General features: G+C 46.0%; 1 pseudogene; it reads right to left on the reverse strand.

Moving 5' to 3' along the window:
- The window catches only part of LOC139071633 (uncharacterized), a 28,752-nt pseudogene extending 24,604 nt beyond the window's left edge, over nucleotides 1-4,148 (reverse strand).
- Between the last annotated feature and the right edge of the window lie 12,419 nt (nucleotides 4,149-16,567).

Here is a 16,567-nt window from a genome sequence, read left to right on the forward strand (position 1 = left end):
CAATAAGGAGATGTGAACAGATAAACGGAGAAGGAAGGGACACCACCAACACCGGCAAAGCTCTGAGGATGACTAATTAGCCAAAACGTTGGCAAAAGAGGGTCAAGAACAAAAGAACCAAGCAATGGATGTCATCTGCATGAATATGGTATGATAACTGCTACTGTAGATGTTGTAGATAGCTTCCTTGATGTTTGAACACATAGATCAGGGGTCCTCAACTAAATTTGTTCAAGAGACGGAGGTTTTTCCAGCAGACACGGTGAGGGCAAGATGCTCTTCCAAAATAATATAATATCATGATACTACTATATGTAAAATAAAGTTCAAGTATTATTGAATCTTAAATTATTAATATTTAAATTGTCTTTGGTTTCCATTTAAGCTGTTTTGATTATAATTTGAATGTGTTTGGAGAACATAAACATTTACTCATATTTGGGACATGAATTTTGCTGCTAAACATAGGGTCCAAAGGGTTGGGGGGCCAGGTAGAAAGGTCTGGTGGGCCGGATGTGGGCTCCAGGCCACCAGTTTACATTTAGCAGGACTGATGAGCAAAAAGCACACAGTTTCAAAAAAAAATGAAGTAAAACTTTGGGCCGCTGCGTTCTGGACCATTTGAAGAGGTCTCACAGTATAGCCTGGAAGACCAGTTAGAAGGGCATTGCTGTAATTGAGGCGGGAGATGACAGTGGATTGCATCAGGAGCTGGGTGGCATGTTGTGTTAGGTATGGTATGGTCTGATCTTTTGTATGTTATACAGCGCAAAGCGGCATGAACGAGCAACAGAGGCAACATGATCTTTAAAGGTCAGGTGTTCATCAATCACAACACCCAGATTTCGAACTGCCTTTGAAGGAGCCACAGATAGGAAGTCATTTTGGATTGAGATATTGTGCTGTACGGATGGTTTTGCTGGGATGACAAGTAGTTCAGTTTTAGAGCGGTTGAGTTGGAGATGGTGGGATTTCATCCATTTTGATATGTGAGAGAGACAGTTTGATATTCGTGCAGAGACAGTGTGGTTGACTGGTGGAAATGACAGATAGAGCTGGGTGTCGTCTGCATAGCAGTGGTAGGAGAAGCCATGTGATCGAATGATCTCACCCAGTGAGGTGGTGTATATGGCAAAGAGAAGAGGCCCTAGTACAGAGCCCTGGGGAACTCCTGTGGCAAGATGGTGCACGGTAGAGGATTGTCCAAGCCAAGATACACTGAATGATCGTCCTGTGAGGTACGATTCAAACCAGGCGTGAGCTTTCTCTTTGATGCCCATGCTAGAGAGTGCGGACAAAAGGAAGCCATGGTTGACAGTGTCAAATGCAGCCGATAAGTCGAGCAGGATAAGCACTGAGGATTTGGCAGTCGCTCTAGCTTCTTTTAAGGATTCCATCACTGCTAACAGAGCAGTTGCAGTGGAGTGGACCTTTTTGAACCCAGATTGGTAAGAGTCAAGCAGACAGTTTTGTGAGAGGTTTTTACGATCCCAACCTGGTCTAGGAGCCAGGGAGGTCTAAAGCAGAAATGTGAGAAATAAAAGGAAACGATCTGACACCAAATCACAATCAAAGAAAGTCATTTTATTAACTAAAAGTGTTCCAACGAGAGAAAACCTGTTTAATTAAAAAGGGGAGTTTAACTTAAGCTGCAGGAGACAAATGCTGAGGGCTTAAAGTAACTTAAAGAGCCATAAAAAGAGAACTAAAACTCACTGGTTCTAAAAATGAACCAGGAACAACGGAAGTTTGCCCGGAGGCCTTACCAAAAGGTCCACTGGTGAACCAACTCACCCACACAACCAACAGCTCAGTTAAGAGCAAGAGAAAACCTAGTTCAACCATAAAGGTTTTCTCTTGAGGGTGGAAACCAAACCATCCAGGGGCAACGTCACATTTCCAAAACATTCTCAAGCTCAGTCTTTCTCTCAGCAGTCCTTCTCTCCAGTCTCTCTCTCAGTCTCTCGCTCCCACAATCCGTCTCTCTCTCTGCGTCCCTCTATCTGTGCGTTCTCCTCTCGCTCTGCTTTCTCCGCCTCTCCATCTCCTTCCTCTCTCTCGCTCTCCTCTGCCTCTACGTCTCTTCGTCCTCCTCTCCTTCGCTCTCCTCTGCCTCTCTCCGTCTCTGAGCAGCGCTGATCTTTATCCGCTCCAGCTGGGTGATTCCAGATGAGAGTCAGCTGCGTGAGTGAAGCCGGGGAGCCGGGCGCTCTCCGTGGTCCTGGAAATGGTGCGGAGTAGAAGCTGAGTGCCGGGGAACTCAGGGTTCGTAACAGAGGTATTCTGTGATCTGCTTGAAAGCCACCCTTTCAATGATTTTGGACAGAAAGGGGAGGAGAGAGATAGGTCGGTAGTTCTCCACATGATTTGGAGGGAAAGATGTTTTTTAGCAGCGGTTTAACCTGAGCATGCTTGAGAGAGGTGGGAAATGTACCGGATGTCAGTGATGTGTTGATCACATGTGTGACTGCTGCGGCTACTGTAGGAGCAATAGCTTGGAGCAGCTTAGTCGGAATGGAGTCGAGTGGGCATGTAATAGGGCGGCTGCACGTGAGAAGCTTGGACACAGTTCTCAGTGAGAGGGGAACAAGAGGAAAATGAAGCAGTAGGGCCTGAGATGGTTGGACTAGAAGGAGTTTGTGGTAGTGAATGTTCAGGAGTGGCCAGTTGAGTAAACTGTTTGCTTATAGCTGCCATTTTGTCAGTGAAGAATGAGACAAAGGTGTCAGCTGATAGATTGTTGGTTGGAGGTGGAGATGGAGGGTTGAGCAGAGTTTTGAATGTTGAAAATAGTTTCTGAGAGTCAGTAGAGCTGAGAATTTTGTCAGTGTAGAAAGCTTTCTTTGCATCAGTGATGCTGGCAGAGAATGAGGACAGTAATTCATGAAATTTCAATAGATCACCAGGATCTTTTGTTTTGCGCCATTTCCGTTCTGCAGCTCTAAGATTGGTGCATAAAGACCGGAGGGTATCATTTACTGACTGAGAGGATCTAGCTGGTCTAGTGGCTAAAGGACACATTATTAAGACAAGAGCAGAGTGTGGAGCAGAGTGACTTGGTGGCTTCATTCACTTCATAAGCAGAGAATGTGCTGGGAGATGGAAGAGTGGAGGCAACAAGAGAGGAGAAGTGGTTGGGTGCCAGATTGCGGAGGTTGCAGCAGAATGAGACCATTGGGGAGGAAGCAGTGGACCTCCCTTGTAGAGTCGAGCTGAAATGGATGAAGTAATGATCGGAAAGATGCAGCGGTGTGACAGAGATTGTGTCTACGGTGCAGTTTCTGGTGAAAATGAGGTCAAGTGCTTTTCCAGCTTTGTGAGTTGGAGGACTTTGTACTAGTTTTAGATCAAATGATGACATAAGTGACAGGAAGCCTGATGAGCTGGGATTGTCCAGGTGAATATTCATGTCTCCAAGGACCATTGTGGGACAGTCGTGCTCAGGAATGGAGGACAGCAGGTTGTGGAGTTCATCAAGAAAGTCTCCGAGTTGACCTGGTTGGCAATATATGACAACTAAAAAGAATTTTTTCGGTACAGTTACCTGGATGGCGTGGTATTCAAAGGAGTTGTATTTAGTGATGGGTAGCAACTGACTGTATATCCATTTGTTGGAAATTAACATGCCGGTTCCACCACCTCGGCCACATGCACAAGAAGTGTGGGAGAAAGTGTGGTAACTTGAGAGAGCAGATGGGGTAGCATTGTCACATGGTTTGATCCAGGTCTCAGTGAGAGCCAGTGCATCGAGTGACAGGTGGTTTGCCTACGTGGTAATGAAGTCTGCTTTGTTTACAACTGATTGGCAGTTCCACAGTCCCATAGACAGGTGGATGTCTTCGGAGGGAGTTGGTTTTTGCGAGCGGAGGTTTTGAAGGTTGCGAAAGCGTTTTGCTGTGTGTGACCTTCCTCTGAAGCCAGTGATCACAGGTATAGGATAATGGCACATTTTGCAAGGTGTCGATGGAGCAGCGTCTGGGTCGAGTTTGTTTGCTCTGTGGACACGCACAGGTAGACACGTATGTCTTTACCCCGGAGGGGCTGAGACACAAGGGCTGACGCTTCAGTTATGCCACCAAACTTATGGTGTGCTACTAATTGGAAACAGGTGTTCATGCACCAGCTGATTGCAGTGATTGAGACCTAGATCACCTGATGAGTGTATTCAGGGAGGGGAGAAACAGCTCGTTTACAGCCCCTGATTGCACTTATTGTTTTCAATTGGCCCAAACCGGAGCTACTAGACAACAGGATAACCCACAGATGAGTTTCCTTCTCCTTCCCCAATGGAAGATAGTGCAAAGCAAAAGTTTAAGAAGACAAAAACAGGCACTAACAGACACTCAAGGCCCTTCGGTGCAGATTCAAGTCTGACAATAATACATATTTGAGCCAAGAACAGTGATTACAACATGAGAGGTCAGACAACAGCCTGGGGCATGAACTCAGATGTCCATCATGGCGACTGTGACAAAAGTGGATCCTGAAAAGACTTTATTACAGTAAAATGAGATGTACAACTCATCTGCACAACAGTAACAGGATAAAATGTAGATAAATAAAATAAAATTCTAAATAAAATGCCATCTAATGTGTCCAGGAAAGAACAAAAACAACAAGAGCCCCAAAACAGAACTGTGGAGAGCACCAAGTGGGACTGGACAATGAGGTTCTATCCCAGCTTTGGTTCTTTCCCACAAATATAAACAGAACTAGTTCTGAGAAGACCCAACACAGCAACCCAGTGCCCCAACCTGTTTAACAAGACCTGATTGTTATAAGCTGAGGTTGGGTCTATTAGAAAGAAGACAGAACATTTACCAGCATCATGCTGCATCAGAATGTCAGACACCCTCAACAGAGCAGAACAGAAATCGGACTGAAACGAGTCGAGACAACAGAGAGGATCCAGAGAAGCTATTGGCTGCTGAGTGACCTTTCTCTCCATTCTGACCAAATAAATGAGAGCTTAGAGACAAGTCTCTACCAGCTAAGGGAGAATGGTCCAGGTTGAACTTTTTCAAAAGAGGACAGATGATAACATTCTTGAAATGAGTAGATGCCTGACCAGAGGTCAGTGAGGCACTGCTCATTGTGAGCGTGCTGGGACTGATGGAGAGGAATACAGCAAGATGATGTTAGGTTGCTGAACCAGCCAGCATGGCTGACGCAGGTAGAAACACTGGTGTGAAGCTGTCTGAAGTCACAGGTTGAGAGGGCAAACAAACGTTTCAACACAGGAGGAGAGAAAGTGTTGGCGGTCCTCATTAGAGGAAAGGTGGAGCAGGAGTAACACCATCATGTGTGGAGTTAAACAACAACTTAGTTACCTCTGCTTTTAAAGACCAGGGTTAGAAAAGAGGCAGCCAAACTAAAATATCCTCCAAGCACACCCGAATGAGCCTTTCTTTAGGAGGTTTAACATCAGCAAAGACATCCGTTTACCTTCTGAAACACGTGCAGATCTCTTTAAAAAAAAGGACAGATGCTGTCTAAGATAGAGAAGCATTTGTGATGGAAACAACCGGTTAAATAATCTTCCCTGCTGTGAGGGCACAAAATCAACTAAAACGAATCCAGAAAACATTTCAAGTACAGATGTTTCTGAACCAGGAGCATGCTGCATGTTGTCCATCGGTTTGGAGATTTCCTAACGCCGTTCCAGCCATGTCAGAGATCTTTATCTTTCTGTTGTCATGAACCAAATCAGCACTAATGCGTAATGCTGACCGACATGTTTCTGAGTTCGTGTCATGAGAATCCTGTCCAGAAGGGTGAATGCTGAAGCCACACTGATAGCAAACAGTGTTAAATCCCAGTATGTAGTTAACCACGCTACAAGTGTCTTACCTCCTCACAACAAATGCATTTTGTTTCTCATCAACAACACAAATAGATAATAAAATGATCTAACTTCAGTTCCCACATTTGCCATTGGCTGTTTCTTTAGTTGTTGTTTTGGATTTTTCTCTGTTTTCCAACGTCAGTCACTCTTGTCCTTAATGTAGGTCCCACACACCTGTCCCTGTTTTCCCTCCTGCCATTGGTTGGATTCTAAGTTCTACTTCGTTCTAGTTCCTCGTGTTTTCCTGTCAAGCCCGGGAGAGAACTCAGCTTATGTCATTAGAAGTTAAAGAGCAAGTTACCCCTAGCAGTCTTGAGATGGTTGTCCAGGAACACTCATCGCAACTCGGATTGATGCAGCTCGGCCCGACCATTGTTCCCAAGGGAACGGTTCAGTATTTTCCCTCTACCTTCTAGTCCCTGCTCCGTTGAGGTACCTGGCAGGGCTGAGTCGGGCCGGCATCGTGATTCTGGCAGCTGACTGGCTAGGAGGTGGAGTCGCTAGTTGCTCCGGAGTTGTTTGCCTTCTGTTTCACTGCCTGCAGCCATGTCCTGGTTCAGAGTCTGACAGAAAGCCATAAAACTGAGCAAAATGTTCACCAACACCAACACTTTTCAGTCGAGTTGTGTTTCTGTGGAGCATACAAGTTACCTTACACTCTTTACTGATCCCCTCATGTTATTTTGCCACAAGTAAGGATTTAACATCTTTATCCAAGTAAAAGTGATACATTTAAGGCAAGTAGTTCATGTCAAGATGAAAGTGATTTGTGCGTCCGATCTGTGGCAGACGCAGTGAAATCCTACAAACGGAGCTCTCTGCCGGCTCTCGCTGCTCTTCACCTTAAGCTAGGACTCGGGAAGAAAAGCAACACCAAGCTCATCCTATAGGCTGAGATACGAACCCAGTCACAAAATCACTCATAATTAGTTCACCCAATCACGTGCGTGAATAGTTGCTAGGTGCAGGCAGGGAAAACATGCTGCTTCAGGGAATGTACTCAATGCTGCCTCCAGGTGGCCAAGTCAGGAAGGACACCCACTGGATTTGACAACCCTCTGATGTTCTCCTGTGGGTAGGCTCGGATCACAAAACCTGTGGCTTTTGGTCACGACACCTCTTTTGTAAATCTATGCATTTGATGTAAATGTAAACATATGGACATCATTTTGTGTCTTACTACATCTGATCCTGTCTTCTGCTGGAATTTTCTGGAAGTAGCAGAGGCAGACAGAAAGTGTGGAACTCCATTTTCAGCACAACAGCAACTTTACATGAAAGGTGCCTGAAACATGGCTTCCATTTTAATGCAAACAACTTGCATTTAACAGTTGGTTGCCACATTTGACCTTCTGTGTGCATTACTCACTGCCTGTAGTTTTATTCTGAGTGCTGAAAATGGTTCATTACAAATGTTTGTGGTTTTTAATGCACTAAATATGTCATTTTTTAAACTCGGATTTAGATTTTTTGTTTACTTTCAGGTTCAGTGTGCTAATACGATATGACAACATGAAGAAATGACACTAGATTCACATCGGTGAGGTTGTGCTGAAAAGAATGATACCAAACAAGTCAAAATGGAGTGAAATATGAAGGTGAACACTAAAGCTTGACCACACACATCTGCAGCAATACACATACTCGTTTATGCAGTTTATCAACAAAACTAGATGATTGGGGGGGGGGGGGGGTCTTCCTTGCTGACTTAGTGCTCCTTCATCATCATTTCTATCCTCACCTGTGCATCACATTTATTATGCAAAACTGAAAAATAAAACCTCTTCGTAGGCAAAGAAAATAAATAAATAATAATTAAAACTCTTCTGTTTTAACTCTCTGTGCCTTTCTCCACTCTTGTAGGTTTATAACGGTTTCCGTCTCTATTGTGTGTCTGTGTGTGTGTGTGTATATATATATATATATATATATATATATATATATATATATATATATATATATATCAGTAAAACGATTCCAAACCTTTAACTTGAACAACGTCCTCAATGAAGGTCATTTTAACGCAAATTCTCTTATTACTCATAATTACCTGCATGTATTCATGTGTTCTGATTCTGAAAGGTGGTGACTTTGAAAGAGAGAAACAACAAACAAGCTTTAGTAGAAGATTTTCTATAGTTTAGTGAGAGACGAGGCCCCCCCCACCCTCAGTTTAAATCCTGAAAAGACTAACAGGAAAGGCCTAGCTTGTGCTGGCCAGGACTGATCTCATCATAAAGTGAAAATACAACAGAAATAAGTAGAAAATGAAGTTTTATTTTAATCTCACCCCCCCACCCCACCCCCACCCACACACACACACACACACACACATGTTCCTCACTGATAGAATTAGTGGATCCTACTGGGAGAGACTGCTGTAGGTGAGAGAGCCAATAGAAAGTTCTGCTCCCTCCCTCCACCCCGAGATTTAAATCCAACTTTCAATCCTAACAACTCCTCTTCTTTAGATGATATTGCACTGACACATGCATTTAATGCAGTATGTCCTCATTTTCATCTCTTAAATCAGTAATTGGATGTGCCAGCTCCACACAGTGGCTGCTGCAGCAGCATCTAGTCGAGTTAATTGCAATCTATGCCTGACTTGAGTACAATACCGATTAGCTGTGTAACCTCCTTGAAGAGCAAACTGTGTCCAAATAAACACATCCTAATTATGCCTGCAGAGAATAGAAGTTGGAGAACATACAATTAAAGTGGCTAATTAATTCACTGTTTTATCATTACACTTCCTGCCTCGTGCCAGACTCATGGAACTAAAAGATTAATAATCTGGTCATCTTTTCCACAGGACTGTTGGTCGGTGTTTGTAGTCCACTGTCCTGGCACTCATTAGTCTCCATGGGCTAAAATATCAGTCCAAACCAGACAAATCTGACCTCTTATCTCCGTCTGTCAGACATGACAGTCTCTCTCTCTCTCTCTCTCTCTCTCTCTCTCTCTCTCTCTCTCTCTCTCTCTCTCTCTCTCTCTCTCTCGCTCTCTCTCTCTAACTTGACAAAGTTTTTTTTTTCAGTAAGTTCAGTCTGAGAAGCTTACTTTGACTCTTTCGAGCTCTGACCATGTTTCGGCCCTGACTTTGAAATTCTTATGTCTACATTTGTCTTTGAGCTCCTCCGTCGCAGCCTAGCCCAAAGCTCAGCCTTCACTAAACCATCAGCAGATGCCCACAGGCACCAGCTCATGCTGGGGTAGCTCACTGGAGTCGTCTCACAAGGAATACCTAAACTTGTTTTGTCCATTTTGCACAATCACACCCAACAGAACGACCGTGTCTGACACAGAGGAACACTTCTCTTGTGTTTATGTTAATCCAAAACTAGGGTCAGAAATGCGTTTGATGATGAAACAGCACAACGTCATGATGGAATGATCTTTGTGAACCGGCTGTCCTGAGATCAGATACATAAATCATCATGAGACATGGCTCAACTCAAAGATCAGCCCATGGAGGGCCTGATCTGCACTTGATAGGAGATTTTGATGGTATGAATCACATCGCCAGTCGACGTGTCTCCGTGGCTTTGAGACAGAGAGTGGTGGAAAAACTTTTATCAGAGGAACTAGTTCTCATGCTTTTACATTATTCTCTTTCAAGTTACAGCATCGTACGATTCGAGGGATCCCTGAAGGAAAACCTGAAGTTGCTGTATTTGTTTCCATCAGCCTTCGTCTCTGACCCACTGAGGATTTTGTGTTGGTGATTTCCAAGATGAGGCATCGTCATGGTTCAGCACTTGGGGAATTGCTGAGGGAGGTTTATCCCTGAGACATCATGGGTGTTCTCCAGCTGCATCGTCACGTCCAGAAGGGATGATTGGTGATTCTAATGTAGGTTTGGGTCTGAGCAGGGTTGTCTTGTTCATCCTTACTATTAATTACAACCAGTAATCATACAACACAAAGGTTTTATCTGGTTGTGGCTGCGCAGTACCGAGGGCTTTGTTCTGATCCAGCTAAATGAAAGGACAAAGTTTAGGGTTAAAGAAGCCAAAAGGAGTTTCTGCCACAAGGTGTTTGGGTTCAGCCTCAGAAATAAGGCGAGTTCAGAGTGGAGCTGCCCGTTGTTGAAAGTAGACAGCTTAGATGGTTCGTTCATCCTGTTAGGATAACTCCTGGTCACCTTCCTGTGCAGATCAATGGGAGAAGAGCAGTTTTTACTCTTTTACTGACCCAGCGTTTACATACCACACACACACTACACATCACACTCTTCAGCTACTTCTCCCCTCTCCCAAAATGTCAAAATATGACACATGATATTTTGCTTCCGGCTCCTGGAGAGTACAGATGCTTTTTTCTCCTCTCCCTCCCTCCTCATCCCAAGGCTCTTTGTCCTGTCTTGTGTGCACGGCGCTTTCTACATGTTGTCTGGCAACTGGAAATTATTAAAAATGGACCTGGTCAGTTGGTCTCTCAACGCGATTGACAAAACTTTTTCTACGATGAGAACGGGAGAAGGGGCTCCCGGATGCCCCTCTGGGAAGAGCCAGCTGGGCATATCATGGACTCCTGGAAACAGTGAACCTGATCTGCCTCTCTCAACTGTCTATAGAGGATTCTGAAGATGTTTCGATATTCGTCGTGTTGGTGTCGGGATTCCTGCTGTTTGGCCTGAGCGGTTACCTGGCTTACCGGAAAATTAACGAGCTTTCGAGGAATATTGGCTCAATCCCGGAGCTCAGGGATGGAATGCATCATGCTGTGAATGCACAAACTCATATAAATGTCGAGATGAGTCGAAAGCTTGGAACTTTAGCTGAGATGCAGGCTCTGGCACAAAAGGTGGATACCATCAAGGAGCGAGTTGACGGATCAGCATGGATTGGGATAAATTAATTACGCCATTATTGGATCTAGAGGGGTTGAAGACCAACAGAACTCTAAGGCAGAGAGGAAATTATCTCTGTCTGTCCCCAAAACAATTTTTATCTGAAACTGGTGCCCTTGGAGCCTGTGAGGCTGAAGTGATAACTCCCCCCTCAGAAGAAATGTGGAATGCTGGCGTTGCTATGGTAACTCTTCTCCCTCTCCCAGCCTGGGCGGGACCGTGACCAGTGAAGGCTGTGGAACCGTATCTAGGAGTCACTGTGCTCTCTAACCCGTTATCTCCCTCCCCTGTCCAAACGGAGGTGATGAGCGCTGCTCCATGCGGCTGCAAGCAGTGAAGTGAGGAGAGTCCCAACCCTACCTCGCCACCTAGTGGACACTTATGTTGTGTGATGTCTGAAGTCTGTTGCATTTCTGTGTGAGGTGTTTTTTTGCATAGCAAAGTGTTGAGGGTCTGACCTCATGAGGAAATTACTATGCAGTGATTTTCTCCAAAATGACTGTGCTTAAATTGCTCTGAAAAGCAAATAATCACATCAGCGCCAAGAAACTTCATTTCCCATGATGCTTTGCACACGGAAGCATTGGGATGATGTCACCGCCTAATACCAGAAACACGTTCTGCGCATGTGCGGGAGGCCGTGGAGCTTTTCCCGCGAACTAAGACCATAAATCTTCAGCAGAGACAAAGAAACCTCGTTCTTTTGCCCAGGATACCTGGCGGTAAGGACACGCTTGTCGAACGCTCCGACTCCCTTGAGCAGGCGGAAGCTCTAAGTGCCCAAGTTGAGCCACGCAACCGCTACAAAGCCACTCCAACTCCATCAGGACCTGACTGGGAACGAGCGGAGCTCCATCCAGCTCTCAGAGACGCTGTAAGTTGTCAAACTCAGCACAAAAGAAACTTCGTTCTCTTTGTGTCCAGCCCGTTGGAGAAACACTCGTGGGGAGAAACAACGGAGAAAACCATCAAACCGACGGACGACGCCAAACTGCGGAGAAACACGGAGAACCGTCAAATCAAAAGAGGGAGGGACGCCTCGCTCTTCTGGTGATCAGAAACTCATCTCTTTCTCTCATTCTTTCCTTCTCCCGTTTCCTCTATAGTCCAGAATAAGCAATAAACCGCGTCTATTGCTTAAAAGTAGCTTCGTGTTTTCCTCTTTCGTTCCCAAACACGTCCGTCGGGTCATTTTGAAAGAATAAACTGCTTATTGATCATTGTTTGGTATCTTTAAATGTTTTCTGCTTGGCCACGTGGTTAAACTAAAAGATATTATTCGTGATTAATCTTTTGTGTTGTTTCATGATCCTTTGAAATGTTTTGAGTGAATTTAAGGTTAAGTTACTTATGATTCTAAGTGCCTTGGAAGTTAAAGTGCAAGTTGCCACCCACACTTTAGCCAGACAAAGGGGTCAGCCATCTTGCATACAGACTCCATTTTAGAAACACACACACACATACACACACACAAAACACCTTGAACATTATTTTGAATATACATCCTTTTATTATATCACATGGTTATTATTCATTTATGCCACTGTTTATTTATTTGACAAATTGTTAATTAAACGTTATAAAATTCAGATTTTTGTCTCCAGTAGCTTTGTTGTGTCGAAGAGAAGTCTCTGCTCCAAGGATTCTACGAACTTCAAGAAAGACTGATAAGAGTTTTGGATTCAATTTTTCCCGTTTGAAGGGAATGGTGCCCCGTATATACTTAAGAATATCTTAATTAATTAATAAATCAGTAAATATTCCCATATTTACAGAATTTATTGAAGAATCCAAAAGTAAGTTAACGCTTACTAATTGTTCGCTACCTAATAACCCCAACATTAATTGGTGCCCCGTGTGAGGCTTGGATACACAGAGATTTCTATCCGGCACAAACAAACAAATAAATCCAAAGAGCTTGAATTAAAAATAATCAGTTGTTCAGCCTTGAACCAGCAACAGAGTGGTGCTGATTTCGCTGAGCAGGAAGCTGCATCGAACTCTCACCAGTAACTCAGTGCTTCTTTAAAGGTGCAACGTGTAAATTAATTCTGGTTGACTTTTAGGTTAAAATTCAGTTTTTCCTTAAAGGTGCAACGTGTAATTAATTCTGGTTAACCTTTTAGGTTAAAATTCAGTTCTTCATTAAAGGTGCAGTATGTAAGTGATTCTGACTAACCCTTTTAGGCTAAAATTAACTGCTAATTTAGCGACTTTAACTCACAGTGGCTATTATAACTAACTGAAACCTTCACTCAAAGACTGATAACACCCTGTTTGCTAATATTCTGAAAGGAGTAATAAGCACATTTAACACTGCAAGTGTTGTAAGACGTTGCTACGGCAACGCACCAGCTTTTGCTAAAATACTGAAAGGAATAGTATTTTAAGCATCAGTCACGGCATTCCGTGCTATTTAAAACGCTAAAACCTGTGCGCACAAAGGTTAATTTAGTGTTTTTCTGCTACAAAGCTAGCAGTTGCTGCCAAAAGGTGCAGTTTTGAGCTATCTGCAGAAGCTCTACTAGGCTATTTTTGGTTCGGTTGTTAAAATGGAGGGACAGAGTAGTGAACTGACCAACTCCCAGCAACCAGGTGGCGCTGCGGCCCACAAATGTGAACCTGGCCTACTTTCTGGACAAATATTGTCCAAACTGGTCGCGGTTGCTCGAGAACCCGACTACCCTTCTAGGGATTTCACTGAAGAACAGCTGGACGCTGTAATTGATCAAATAGAAAACCCGGATGGTACAAAACCAATCCAGGTTCACTTGGCTAAGTTAGCCTTGATCCTCTATCAGAGAGGACTCCAACGTGGTCAGAAGATCATGAACCTCCAGAGTATGCTAGCTGAAAAACAGCAAAATGGAAGGCTGATTGAGGAAGACAACACCAGCACCGATTCTAGGGAAGATGGGGAGAAGACCCCGCCCCCTTCTGCTGATGACAACAGACAGTGGGAAGGGGGGGGGGGGGGGAACACCGTGACTCTGAGGCTGAGCCAGAGTGCTCTCCCACACCGGTATGAAAGCAAGCCGGCAAAGCCAACCAGGGTCCGCCCAGGACGATCGCCAAAGACCAATTGGTTTCCTCCACCCAAGGAAGCGAGGGACCGCCGTCCCGCCGTAAAGGTAGGCTACCTCCTGATACGTCTCCATACAATAATCAACAGTATGTGGTGTGGGACTCTCTGGACGGACGCACGCCGCAGGGGAGAGATGAAGCTTATCTGTCCCAACCTTCGGGCCCGTTCCCTACACACACTCTAGGGCATTCAGGACCACCTAGGGGCCGAGGGCAGTTCGCCCTCGGACCCCAGGTTGGACCACCACCCTCATCTTCACGACCTTCTCAATCAGTGAGAAGTCGACCAGCTGAGCGGCACCTCTATTTAGACCGCTGCCCCAGTCCACAAAGGGTGCAAGGTGCCGATTGGGATTATGCACCCCAACCTGCACCTCAACCATCCACCCGTCCTAGCTACTCCGGTATTCGGCATGCTGATAACCAGCTGCAGGGCAAAGCATCCTACGCCAGTCCGTACCCGGACAGAGCGTATTACGCAGATGCCCCAGTTGAAAGACGCAGGCTGCACTACGCAGACGTGCCTCGGGAGGAGGACCTCCCAAGACACCCACGTGACGTGCCAGCAGCCCGCCACAACATGCCGAACCCCGATTTGCGCCCCAGGAGTCAACATTGGGAGCCCAGAGCACACCAACGATATCCAGCGCCCTCTGAGACAGACCGTGGGTCAGAGTCAGAGGATGACGCGCCGTACCGTGAGTCAGGGCTCCGTGTACGTCAAATTGAATCGCTAGCTAAAGACATAGAACGCTTTGATCCTAACACCAATGAATCCAACGTCGACGATTATCTCAGGGAGATAGAACGTTGTCTGCTTGATCTTCCAGCACCCTCTTCAAGGGAAAAGCTCAAGCTAATTTGGAAAACCACATCTAGAACGGTGCACGGCTTCATGGAAACTCTACCACCTGACATTCGAGATCGGTACTCCTCGCTCTGCCGAGCGTTGAGAGATGAATACGCCACGTATGCAGACTCTGCGTCAGCTACAATGGGGGCCTTCTCCATCAAACACGGGAGGAACGAACCCCCCAGAGAGTATTATCGCCGACTCAAAAGTGCTTATTTCCAAGGTCGAAGGGCTCGAGGAAGATCCTGCCTTCAGATCCCTGTTCATTCACAACCTGCACGAGTGTGTTCGCTCCGAAGTCTCAATGTATTGTCGGATGAAAAAACTGACAACTCAGGAGATTAGGAGGTACGCCGAACAGGCCTGGGAAGCAGGCGGGAAGCCCCAAAAGCCTGACGCACATCACCGCATCATGCACCTAGCTCCCGACGCCGAGCCGCGTTTGGAGCTCGAAGGAACAGAAGCTCCACCCACTAAGCCAAAATTTGCTAAACCTAGACCTGCTAAACCGCAAAAGCAGTCCCAATCTCCTCAACAGGGGAAGGGGGGTGATGATTGTCCGCCTAGGTCTGGACAATCAGACAGGAAGTGGCCCAACCAAAACCAACGGCAGGCAGGTCAGAACAGTGGAAGGTTTAAGGAGCGCCGCCCACAGGTAGGTCCAGAACGCGAGTCCGCGGGTGAGTACCTGACCAAAGCCGACGTCCAGGAGATGTTTCAGCAGTTCCTAGCTAAACAGAAGGAACAGCTGAGATCTGCAGATGAGACCCCTGCACCAAAGTCTTCTTCTAAGAAGCCAGACCCAGAGCCAATGTCCGCATGACTAGGCGTGGCTCAACCCCCCAGCGTGGCCAGGACCTACCTGATCAGCTGGGGGAACACTACTGGTAGATCACAGGAGTCTCCTGAAATCTACCCCCCAGAGAAACCTGATACTAAATTTCTGAAGTTCCTTGGTGACTTAACAAACCATGATCATGCTCGCCGTTTGTACTGTGGCACCAACGTAGGTGGATGCATACAAGTTGATGCTCTGCTGGATACTGGCTCAGAAATCACCCTGATGTGCTCCACACTGTTCCGTCGCGTGTCTGACACCATGCGGTCGCTCGGGAAACCAGTCCAGGTAGAACCCTGTGACCTGAAAATCACCAGCTACACCCAGACCCGGGAGTGCATCACTAACCGGGCGTGGCTGGACATCACCTTCCAAGACATGACTCTGGTTCACCCGTTTTATGTCTGCCAGCTAGACACTGAACCACTTCTCATTGGTCAGGACCTGCTTGAACGTCTAGCTACCCTCATCGACTGCCAGAAGGGTCAACTTTGGGCTCAGGTGGAAACACCTAAGCCCTGGAACCCAGATAGCAGCCGACCATCCTCCATTCTTGAAGTCAACATAAGTGAGCAGCAAAACCTTTGTTCCAAGATCATGCCCCTCCCTACGGCTCCCACAGACGATGTCCGCCTGCAAAGGCACGAAACCGCTCCTGGAACTCCTCTCCGCACACATTCATCTTTTCTCTGCTCGCTGAAGAACGTCAGCCTGCAGCCATATGCACCACACATAGTTGGTGGTCTCACCATCAACTGCACCCACATCTCAGATGCTCGCCTTGCTCTTTGGTCAGAAAAGTCAGCCATCAGCCAGCAGACGTTTGAACACCTGCGTCAGAAGGACCCCCCTCTGGTCAGTGTGACATGTAGCCATCGGCTCTTGTCACCTACTTGGCCGCAGAGGCTCCTGAAAGCGCCAGAGGTCTGCTCTCTGACTATCCAACTTGGAGAAAGACAGCTCACACATACATTCAGCATCATACCACAGCTTGATCCACCTGCACTCATTGGAGCAGATCTGCTGGTTCGACTCGGTGCCCAGCTGGACACTTGCAATCAAGTCCTTTGGGCCCGGGCCACACCATCCTCT

This window comes from Nothobranchius furzeri, chromosome 9 (assembly GCF_043380555.1).
Source record: "Nothobranchius furzeri strain GRZ-AD chromosome 9, NfurGRZ-RIMD1, whole genome shotgun sequence".
NCBI lineage: Eukaryota > Metazoa > Chordata > Actinopteri > Cyprinodontiformes > Nothobranchiidae > Nothobranchius > Nothobranchius furzeri.